The sequence below is a fragment of the Heteronotia binoei genome, chromosome 15 (assembly GCF_032191835.1).
Source record: "Heteronotia binoei isolate CCM8104 ecotype False Entrance Well chromosome 15, APGP_CSIRO_Hbin_v1, whole genome shotgun sequence".
Classification (NCBI taxonomy): Eukaryota; Metazoa; Chordata; class Lepidosauria; order Squamata; family Gekkonidae; genus Heteronotia; species Heteronotia binoei.
This window is the reverse complement of record NC_083237.1, coordinates 30,410,580-30,421,613: the sequence shown is the minus strand read 5'-3', so window position 1 is coordinate 30,421,613 and position 11,034 is coordinate 30,410,580. Positions and strand designations below refer to the sequence as shown.

Genomic DNA, 11,034 nt, shown 5'->3' with positions numbered 1-11,034 from the left:
AAGATCCCAGACTTTATCAAACCATTGACGAATATTAGGACCTTTGTCATATTTCCAACATTGTGCCACCTTGATTTTAGCTGCCATTAATAAAATAGAAAGTAGTTCTAATTTCAATTTAGAACACAGATTATTATTCCACATATTCAGCGGAATCAGTTCTGATACTAGAGGGATATCACATCCAATTATTTTTGTAGCAATCTTTAGCACTGATTTCCAAAATAGTTTTATCTTGGGACATTCCCACCAACAATGTTTTAACGTGCCCATTTCTCCACATCCTTTCCAACAACTTGCGTTTGGGATTAATTTGCTACGAAACATAGAATACGGCGTGCAATACCAGACTTTAAAGTTTTGGATTTTAATATAAGAGGATCTTGATTTAAATAAAGAGCTTTTCCATACTGAGTTCCATTGTTCTTCCGAAAAAACTTTCCCACAGTCTTTCTGCCACTGATTTTGTTGCAATGTACATTGTGCCCATGTCTTTAAGTTTAGTAACTGATAAATATTTGAAATTACCCCTCTAACAGCTGTAGAGCTATTCTTTAACCGAATTTCAAAGGCATTTAATTGTCTGTTTGCACATGTAAGAGGTATAATTTTGTCCAAGGTATCATGTATTTGATAATATTGCATCCAGGGGATTTTGATTTTATGTTTTGCTTTTAGTTGGGCTATTGAACTAAGTTTACCGTTGGTTGTAATGTCTATTAGACGAAAAATATTTTTTTTCACGCCAGAGTTTAAAATCATTCAAATTTTTCCCTGGTAAAAACGAGGTTTGTCCAATAAAAGCCATAAAAGGGGAGGTGGCCGGTGTTAAAACCTCTCTAAATTTATTCCATAAATTAAGTGTATGTTCTAAAAAAGGATTGTTCAAGACCATTTTTGGTCTTTCAAATTTCCCAAGCCAAATGACCTCATGCAGCAACGCCTCGCTAAGCGAAGCCTTTTCAATACTTAGCCACGCTGAATCATAGTACGGATTTGCATATGAAAGTATATATTTTAATTGAGATGCTATGTAGAATTTCTCTAAGAGGGGAACACCCAAACCTCCTAATGACGTAGGTTTTGATATCATAGAAAGGGAGAGTCTATGGTGTTTATAGTTCCACAGGAAATCCATAAAGGCTTTTTGCCATTTTTGCAAATCACTTCTATTAATTGGGATAGGCAGATTCTGAAATAAAAATAGAAATTTTGGTAATAAAGATTTTAAAAGATCAATTTTCTCAAGCAGTGAAAAAGTACCTCTGGACCATTCAGATAACAAATTCTTAATGGAAATAAAAAGGGGAGAATAATTCACTTGAGCTAAATCTTTGAGGTTCAGCGGTATATTAATCCCCAGATATCGCCAAGATTTTTCCACCCATTTGTAAGAAAATTGAGTTAAAATACTTTGTTTCACTGTGGGTGCAATTACTATAGGATAAATTTCGGATTTTAAAAAAATTGACAGTCCTGAGTGAATACTAAATTGATCAATTATTGATTTTAATTTTTTAAGGAAGACAAGAGGATTACTAAGATAGAACAGAGTATCATCCGCAAAAAGACTAATTTTATGTGTTCTGTCTTTTAGAACAATGCCTTCCACTTCTGGGTCTTCTCTGACTGCATGAACCAGCGGCTCCAACGACAATGCAAATAAAATTGGTGACAAAGGGCAACCCTGCCTAGTGCCCCTATCTAGAATTAAATTATCCGTTCTGAATTGATTAATAGAAATGTGGGCATTTGGCATATTATATATGGCATCTATAGATCGCACAAAGTTAGGACCAAATTGCATAGAGTTTAATACTGATTTTAAAAAAGGGATTTCCAATTTATCAAACACTTTTTCAGCATCTAGTGAGAGAATTAACGAGGGAATCTTAGATGACCTACAGTAGTGAATCAGATTGAGAGTTCTACGAACATTATCATTAATAGATCGACCTGGGATGAAGCCCGATTGATCACTACTAATGTAATGTGAAATGATCTTATTCAATCTTTCAGCTAAAATGGTAGAAATTTTTTTAAAATCGTGATTCAAGATAGAAATTGGTCGGTATGATGATGGGCTTAGTTTATCTTTTCCTATCTTGTGAATCACAATAACTTTCGCTTCCTTCCAAATTTTGGGTAAGGTACCAGAAGACATGATAAAGTTACAAGTATGTAGGAGATGCTCTGCAATTTGAGCCTTAAAGTGCTTATAAAACTCAACTGGGAAGCCGTCTCTCCCAACAGCTTTATTATTTTTAATTTTAGCAATGGCCAAATTCAATTCACTCAGAGAAATCAGCTTGTTTAAAAAGGAAGAGTGTTCTTGTGTTAAAACCGCGTTAAAATTACTAGATTTTAAATAATCAAAAATTAAGTTCACATTTGGATTAGAAGTGGTGTATAAGTTTTTATAGAATTGAAAAAAGGAAGCAGCAATATCTTTTGAGTTAGTCACCATCTGACCAGTAAGAGATTTAATGGCGTGGATTAAAAAATTAGCTTTTTGGCGAGAGACCCTACACTTCAGTAATTTAAGTGACTTTGCTGATCTAGTTATATACTTTTGACGTAAAAACATCATATCTTTTTGAATCTGGGAGGCTTCCATTAGCTCTAAGTTTTTTCGTTCTTGAGTTAGCTTCTTGAGCGTTCTTTTGCCACCATATTTCATATGCCTTTTCTCCAAGGCTGAAATTTTTGTTTGTAAATCAAGTATGTTCTTTTGTCTCTCTTTTTTACATTTGGCAGCAATGGAAATTAATTTGCCTCTTATCACTGCTTTAAAAGCATCCCAGACATAATCTTGGGAGACCCCACATGTGGCATTAAAAGAAAAGTACTCTTTAATGTGCTGCTCTATCTCCTCTGAAATGATCGAGTTTGTTAGCAGCAATTTATTCAATGTCCATCTGGGACCTTTTTCATCAGAGTTATGCAGAAATAAATCACAGGATACCGCAGCATGATCCGATATCTTTATAGAATCAATCTTTGCATTAGAAAATTTGCCCACTAGATTTTTTGAAGTGATTAGAAAATCAATTCTGGAGTATACTTCATGTACAGAAGAAAAATAAGTATACTCTCTGGAACCAAGGTTTAAGGTACGCCAAATATCTATCATGTTGTAAGTGTCTAGAACATTTTGTAGAGCAGTTGGTTTCAAGACAGATTGAGATGATTTCCCCTTCTTGTGTGTTTTGTCATAGACCAGGTCAGCAATGATATTAAAATCACCTCCAACAATGATTTCCCCTTTTTGAAAAGAGCTTAATTCATCTAACGTGGCTTTAATAAAATTGATTTGGGAATTGTTAGGCACATAAATTGATGCAAGTGTAATTGGGGTTTCATTTAACATACCTTGAACAAAAATGTATCTCCCACAAGGATCTACCTTTGTGGAATGCCATTGGAATGGCGTATTCTTTGAGATGAGAATCGCAACTCCCTTTGATTTAGACGTGCCTAAGGCCTGGAATGTTTGGGTGAACCATGGGGATTTCAGAAGATGTTTGGCACCGGACTTTTGATAGGTTTCCTGCAGAAAAACAATGTTAGCTCTTTCTTTATATAATACATTAGTTATACGCCTGCGTTTGATTTGGTTGTTACGACCTTTGCAATTCCACGTTATAAGCTTGTACAGCTGAGACATTGGCTTAGATTCCTGAGAACAAGTGTTTACTAAAACAAATCAAATAAAACCAATAAATACAATACGTACACAACACACTAAACATGAACACAAAACACTAAGTAGAGACTAATCTCTACCACTTAAGCCCCAATAGGGGCACAGGTTTCAACTCTTTCTAAGCTACCAATTTATAGGGAGGAGTCAGCTAATCTCCCTAATTTGAAACCTTCCTATACCTCCGAGGAGGCTCTAACCACCAGAATATGAACAAACTTAACAAAACACTCCTTTCCCCCCTTCCTTTCTGTACTATACAGCAGACTGTAAAGATATCCTCTCCAATGTTACGATTGAGAAACTTATTTCACGAGGTATCAATTGAAATGACCTTAGCTCCCTTCCAAAGTAAAACTGGTTTTAACAAATATAAAGATATCTAAAGAGTATAAAGACATAATTTTTTTTATCAACAATCAGCATTGAGTACCCTCACGCATAAAGGTTTGCTATAACTAGAACTGTCTTGTATTTGTTACCAATATACCACAAGCCCACTTGTGGCTATAATTCAGTGGCTATCAACTTAACTAACCAAGTAGTTTCAAACTTATGTAAACAGTTTATCTTTAAGCATAAAGCCAACAATTAATGATTAAGCCTATCTTACCTAGATTTATAAAAAATAGCAACTTATTATATGTATTAAAATTTCTTCCAAAACTTTTGAAAAAAATGCAGATAATAATGACAACTTGAAGGGACAACAGTATCATAAATGTCTCCATATACACAATTTGTAGTGTTAATTGTAGCCTTATGCCTAAGAGTACAATGTGTTTTATATATTCCTAATAAATACTATAATAAAGTTCATAAAAGCAATTTTAATTTAATTCATAACCAACTATGCTATAAATGCTATGTTCTCTAGTGACCTTAAGAAAAAATCATTTATAAATACTTAACTTTAAAATAATATATAATAGTGCAAAAGTACTAAATCATTAACTGGATTTCATTAAGAGTATAGACTTACTGTAACAACATAGCTTGGTATAAAAATTCATATCCCAAGAAGCATCTTCATACAAACATTAAAAACCTCATAATAAATTTCAGTAATTAAATATGTCAGTAGCATTAGAATTAACAAGATAAACCTTAAAGTTGGGCTGAACAGAGTTAGCAAGATTAATTATCCCAAGGAGCATCTTCATATAAACATTAAAAAACCATAATAAATTTCATTAGTTAAATATGTCAGTAGTATTAGTGTTAACAAGATAAACCCTGAAGTTTGGCTAAACAGAGTTAGCAATGTTAATTTAAAATATAAGTAAGAAAATACATCAATGATTATAAAACCAGGATATGTGATGTATCATTCATTAATTTTTAACACTCTATAAAACTTATTATATGCTTTATCCTATAAAAAATAAAAAACTTGAAAGGTGAATGCTTTAACTCCGTTGTTTGTGCAATGGCAACTCAGCAACTCAAATACACAAGTTCAAATGGTGATGCTAAACTATCTAATTATAAAGCTGAGAGTTCAAGTAGCTTCAGGCATGCGTGGTTCCTCTGATATGGGAGCATCAGCGCTCAGTTCTTTCTCTTCTGTTCTTGATAGACTTAAGTTCAAATTTTGAAGAAGTAAATTCCCTGTAGTGATGTTCGAAGCTTTAAACAGCATGCCTCCTTTATACACTAAGATATCTGAGACGGGGCTCCAACTAAACTTTATGTTAGCATGGTACAATTTTGAAGCAAAAAACTTTAGGCTCTTCCACTTTTCTAATGCCTCTGCTGGCAGGTCTAGTAGCACAATCATCTTCTGCCCTTCAAACAAAAAATAGCCTTGCAGCCGGGCTTCTCTCAGAATTTTTTCTCTTATCTTGGGGTAGAGAAACTGCACCAAAATGTCCCACGGTTTTTCTTTGTGTGCCATTACTAATGGTCCAAGCCTCAGAGCTTTAGCAATGGCTAGAGACGCACCACCTTCTTGTTTAAAAACCCGAGCTAACCATTGTGATAGGAAAGCAGCAAGATCCATATTCTCCTCCACGCCCTCTCTGATCCCTCAAAATTTTAAATTCAGGGCTCTCCAACGATTTTCCAAGGATATTATTCTAGTGTTGAGCAAAGACTCTTTTGCTTTTAAATGCTTTACTTCTTCTTGCAACGACAAAGATATTTCAGCAGAGCGTTCCGCCATTTTCGAAGTGACTTCTAGTTCACTAGCCACTTCATCAATGCGTTTATTAACAGGAACCAACAAGGCTTCCACTTTTTTTGTAAAATAAGTATGAATGTCTTCTCGCAGCATGTTCAGATCTCTTCTACAAATTGGGGCTTCTTCCCTCTCTTCTTGTGGGCTATCAGTAACATTTTGCTCAGGGGCCATTTTAGGATCTGCAGAGGGAGAACAGCCCGTTTGAATAGGGGGAGATCCCGGTATGAAAAAATCTCTTACCGATTACGAAACTTCTGTTGTGGGTTTCCCCCTGTTTTTGATCTTGGCTTTCGCTGTGGATTTAAGTTTGAGAGATTTTCCCATCTTCAAAACGATTTTGAGTCCACGTTGTAGCCAAAGCGCCCAGAATTAGCAGGGGAAGAGTCGGAGCTTCACTTGAATGCGTCCACCATAGCTCAGCGACATCCCGCCCCCCCACAAGGAGATTTTAATCGGGTTTAATAAATAAATAGGGTTCTCATTCCCCAGCTCCCGGCGGGGGTTCCCCGATTTCAGGGCTTCCAACCCGCTTGCCAGGGAACTGACTGGCGGGGGAGCCTGGGAGGGGCAGCACTTTATTCAGAATTAGAGACACCGTTTTTATGCAGATGGAAACCAAATAATCAAAATTTTAATTATTATTTTATTATATAGAAAGCATCACAATATCTATACAAAAGTTGGTTTGTACTCATCTTTTTGGTTACTCTGGGGATAACAGATCACTTAAATTCTATTTGGATATCAGCATCCGTGAAAAGAGAACATTTTTTTCCATTACCAAAGGTGATGAAATTTTTAATCAAATGTGAAGGGATAAATTCTTCTCTTCATTAGATCCACCTTCAGAGGTCTGACAAAGTCCTCTAAAAATCTAATAAATTGTTTTGTACATTTAATATGCCATTTGACATACATTGATTTACAAGGTTGCCATTTAGTGTTATCTCTGCTTCTGCATTTTTTAAAGTTTAAAAGTTCAGCAGAGAGCTGAGGATATATAAAGCTATATAGATGACTTGCGACTCAAAGTTTCTAAAGGTTATATCCTATCACATGGAGCTGCTGGAATGGCCTTGGGTCAGCCATAGCTCTCGTGGAACTGTCCTTGGAAGGGCAGCTTCTGTGAGAGCTCTCTCAGCCCCACCTACCTCACAGGGTGTCTATTGTGGGTGAGGAAGGAAAGGAAATTGTAAGCCACTCTGAGATTCAGAGTGAAGGCTGGGGTACAAATCCAATACCACCTCCTCCTCCTTCAACAGCTACCTTTATAACAGTATCTGACAATACCTTGCTTGGATTTCCTGTCGCTCCCAATTGCCTCATGAGATCCTTTTTCTATCAGAAATGCAGAATTCTCAAACTGTAATGGGGACAGTGGGGTGGGGGGGAATCAGTGAGCCCCACCACAAGCCCAGCTATTAGCCCCATACTTCAGTCAACTCCAGTTTTTAAAATGGTAACTGTTGGACTATCAGAAACACAAAAAGAGAATGCACCTCCATGACCACTTTATTTGGGGGGGGAGGGGTTTGTATTTTTCTTTTGTATTTTTTTCATCATGTTGACCTCTGATGACTGGGGGTCTGGAGGATATTCAGCAAGGTGGCTGAATAGAGCCTGCCCCATCCTCTCAACTGCTGGTATTCCAAGGAAATCTCCAATCCAAGTACTAACCACAGTCAACCCTACTTAACTTCCAATATCTGATGAGATCAGGCTTGCCTGGGCTATCCAGGTCAGGGCTGTGGCCACTTTGTAGTCTGAACCATGGAACTTAGACTGGTCCCCTACATGAAACTTAGGCTGGTTCCCTACCAATAAAACCTAGCAGGAACTTATTTGCATATTAGGCCACACACCCTTGATGCCAAGCCAGCTGGAACTGTGTACCTGCTGCTCAAAAAAAGCCCTGCTGGTCCCTGCCCTTCTCATAAAGGGTGACACGACTTAGTCCATGACGCAAGCTGACATAGTGCTGTAATTAGCCATTGGGTTTGCTTTCATGCTCTCAAATGCTGTGTGTTGTACGATGCGGTTCAGAACTGGCTCTGGAACCTCCAGGCCCAGGAATTGGGCTATTTTTTGAATCTCCCATTGGGTCCTAAGGAGACAGGAAAAATTTATGGCTGTCCCTGACTGAGATGGGATTGCAAGGAAGTGCTTGTTTCTCATCTGAAATATTGTCCTGAGAAGCTCACTGCATCTTATCGGAAGACGTGAGCAGTGACTTGCAAAAGCTCATTCCCTGCCATAAATTTTGTTAGACTTTAAGGTGCCCTTGGACTCTTGCTGTTTTTGCAACATCCTAGTAATTGCTTAGAGTGTTTCCATCTGCAGAATTCCTCCATAGCTGAAATTGCTACTCTTAGGGGTTTTGTTTGCTCACCTCTTTCAGGTCTTCATAAAAGAGGTACAGAATTGGGTGTCGGTCCTTCGCTTCCCACCATCCACGGACATGGTCAGACCAAGAGCTATAGCTGACTGCCAAGAGAAACAAGAGATAGATGTTGATTGATCTCTTGGTACTCCCCCTAGAGTTGCCAGCTCTGAGTTGGGAAATACCTGGAGATTTTGGGGATGGAGCCTGGAGACTGTGGGGCTTATGAAGGGGAGAGACCTCAGCAGGGTGTAATGCCACTGAGTCCACCCTCCAAGGCAGCCATTTTATCCAGAGGAACTGATCTCTGCAGTCTGGTGATCAGTTGTAAAAGTGAGAGATCTTCAGGCCCCACCTGGAGGTTTAGCAACACAAGTGAGGAGAATGGAAGGAAGTGAGAGAATCAGCTGAGCCTCCGCGTGAAGAAAAAATATGTAAAAAAACCTTATGTAAATTTCTCATTCAACAACCATCACACTTAATAACTTCCAAGTCAGACCTTAAAACATACACGGAACAAAAATAGTAAACATAGGAACATCCCAAAGTGTTTCACCCATATAGTTCAAAATAGTGTTGCAGGCACAACAAATTTCACCATTTCCAAATTCTACTCAGTCCTACCTGCTTGCTTAAGAGGCCACAGTCCCGTCCCATATCTAGTAACTCAGCCCCAAGGTCTTGCTCCCCCCCACCGCCCCGTGAACAAACGCTGTCTCCATTCTCTTAGTTTCCAGTAACAATCTCTACTTACCCTTCCCAGTCAAGAAATTATCTAGAAACTGATCCCAGTTTCCTGGCTCCGGCATCCCCCGATTCATGCAGTGGAAGTGGAAATAGGAAACTGTATTGTTCTTGGTGTACTTTGCCACATAAATAATCTGTCAAAATATATTTGAGAAAAGACACAATCCGTATCCGTATCCACATAATTCTTTCACCCTGGCTCAGATCTACAGAATATTTTCTTACAAGTGACTCTTGTCCAGAACAATAAGCTTCCAGAGCTCCAAGGGACCTGGAAGCCACAAACTCTGAGGCATTTGTGGCTCTAATCATATAGAAAGGTGAGATATAAATGATGTAAATGAATAAATAAATCTCTGACCTGACCACTACACTGATGGCAATGAATTATAGTAACCAGGGCTCTTCTTTGTAGGAAAAAGCCCAGCAGGAATTCATTTGGATATTAGGCCACACCCCCTGACATCACCATTGTTTTGTGCAGGGCTTTTTGTAGAAAAGGCCCAGTAGGAACTCATTTGCATATTGGGCCACACCCCCTGATGTCACCATGGTTTCACGCAGGGCTTTTTTGTAGAAAAAGCCCAGCAGGAATTCATTTGCACATGCGGCCACACCCCCTGATGCCAAGTCAGCCGGAACTGTGTTCCTCTGCATTCCTGCTAAAAAAAAAAAGTCTGGATAATAACTCAGTTTGGAAGAAGAGCAACCCTGCTTATGCTCAGAGTCATTACCTGAGTATTTCACAATTTCCTGAATGGAGCTACAGCACTCCCACTAGATTCCAAGGTGAAGAGCTGGGCCCAATTAAACTCTGCTGCCTGCGCACATTCAGAGGCACTCTCATCTTTTATTATGATTTCATATGTTCTTGACAGGAGCCCTCAAGATTCCCATAGGTCTGAAAGCTATTTCTTGGATGCAATTAAAATTTGCCTTCTTTTCCAACTTCACCAGTTTTTTTTACTTTGCAATTCTGTTCCCAGAAGGAAGGAGGCAAAAGCTGAACCACGAGATGAGTTTTAAGTGTGCGTGGAGAAGGCATGGCCTCTGCCTCTCCCAAGCTAGAAACAGCAAAGGATGAAAATCAGCCTCTTGTTTGGAAATTAGTCATCATAGTTTCGCACCTGTTTCCCAAAGAATACGCCCTACACAACTGAAAGGATGGGTATTGGAAGGACAATCTCTAGGAAAGGAAATCATTTGTAGATGGGGGCCCTAGCACATATCTGTGGGTCCCCGTCATGCTGTAGCATGTCCACAATTTCCTCAATCCAGGTGGTTTCTTATGGGGAGAAGACAAGTAAGATACATGATGGTCCCATAATTCAGCCAGTGACCCTCACAGCCTCTCACCCATTTCCATTTCCCTACACTTCTTCCAAGCTCCTTCATTTCACCTGCTTTGGGGTAAGTACAGATGAGTAGATCCTCAGGTCGAGCTTTGAAGGACCATATGCGACTCCATTCTTTTGCAGTGATTACAACCAAAGCAACTCCCTCAACCTCCACCAGTTTTGAACGCTTGATGAACTTGAGGTCCAGTGATTCTAGCCCAGATTCAAGCTCCATTACCTGGAGGGCCAGAAAAAGATAACATGAAGCCATTATGCCTTCTCTTCACCCCTCTTCTATCTTCTGCCAGAATGGGACTAAAAAGACATGGCCACCTGAAATTACGATACATGGCGTGGGATCCCCAACTTCATTGAGTCTGGAGACACTTCTGGAATTCTGATAACACTGAGTTGCTGCCACCACCAAATGGCTACCATGGTGGGCATAGACAACCAGCAAATGACTGCAATGGAACTGGGTCTAATCATGTAATATTGGCAAGTTCCAAGCCAAGTGTCCAAGTGATGGCCTTTTCTATATGGTTGCTTCTTCATTAAGACAGATAAAAATATTATGAGAATATTGACATTTAATAACTTCTTACAACAGTAAATTAAGGAGAGAAGGTTAAAAATGAATCTGAGACACCAAAAAAAGTAGTTAAGTGATAATGTGATTTTAAAA

The 11,034-nt window shown here is 38.6% G+C and overlaps 1 pseudogene; it reads right to left on the bottom strand.

Moving 5' to 3' along the window:
• Positions 1–5,732: 5,732 nt before the first annotated feature.
• Positions 5,733–10,584, bottom strand: LOC132583349 (sulfotransferase 1C2-like; annotated as a pseudogene).
• Between the last annotated feature and the right edge of the window lie 450 nt (positions 10,585–11,034).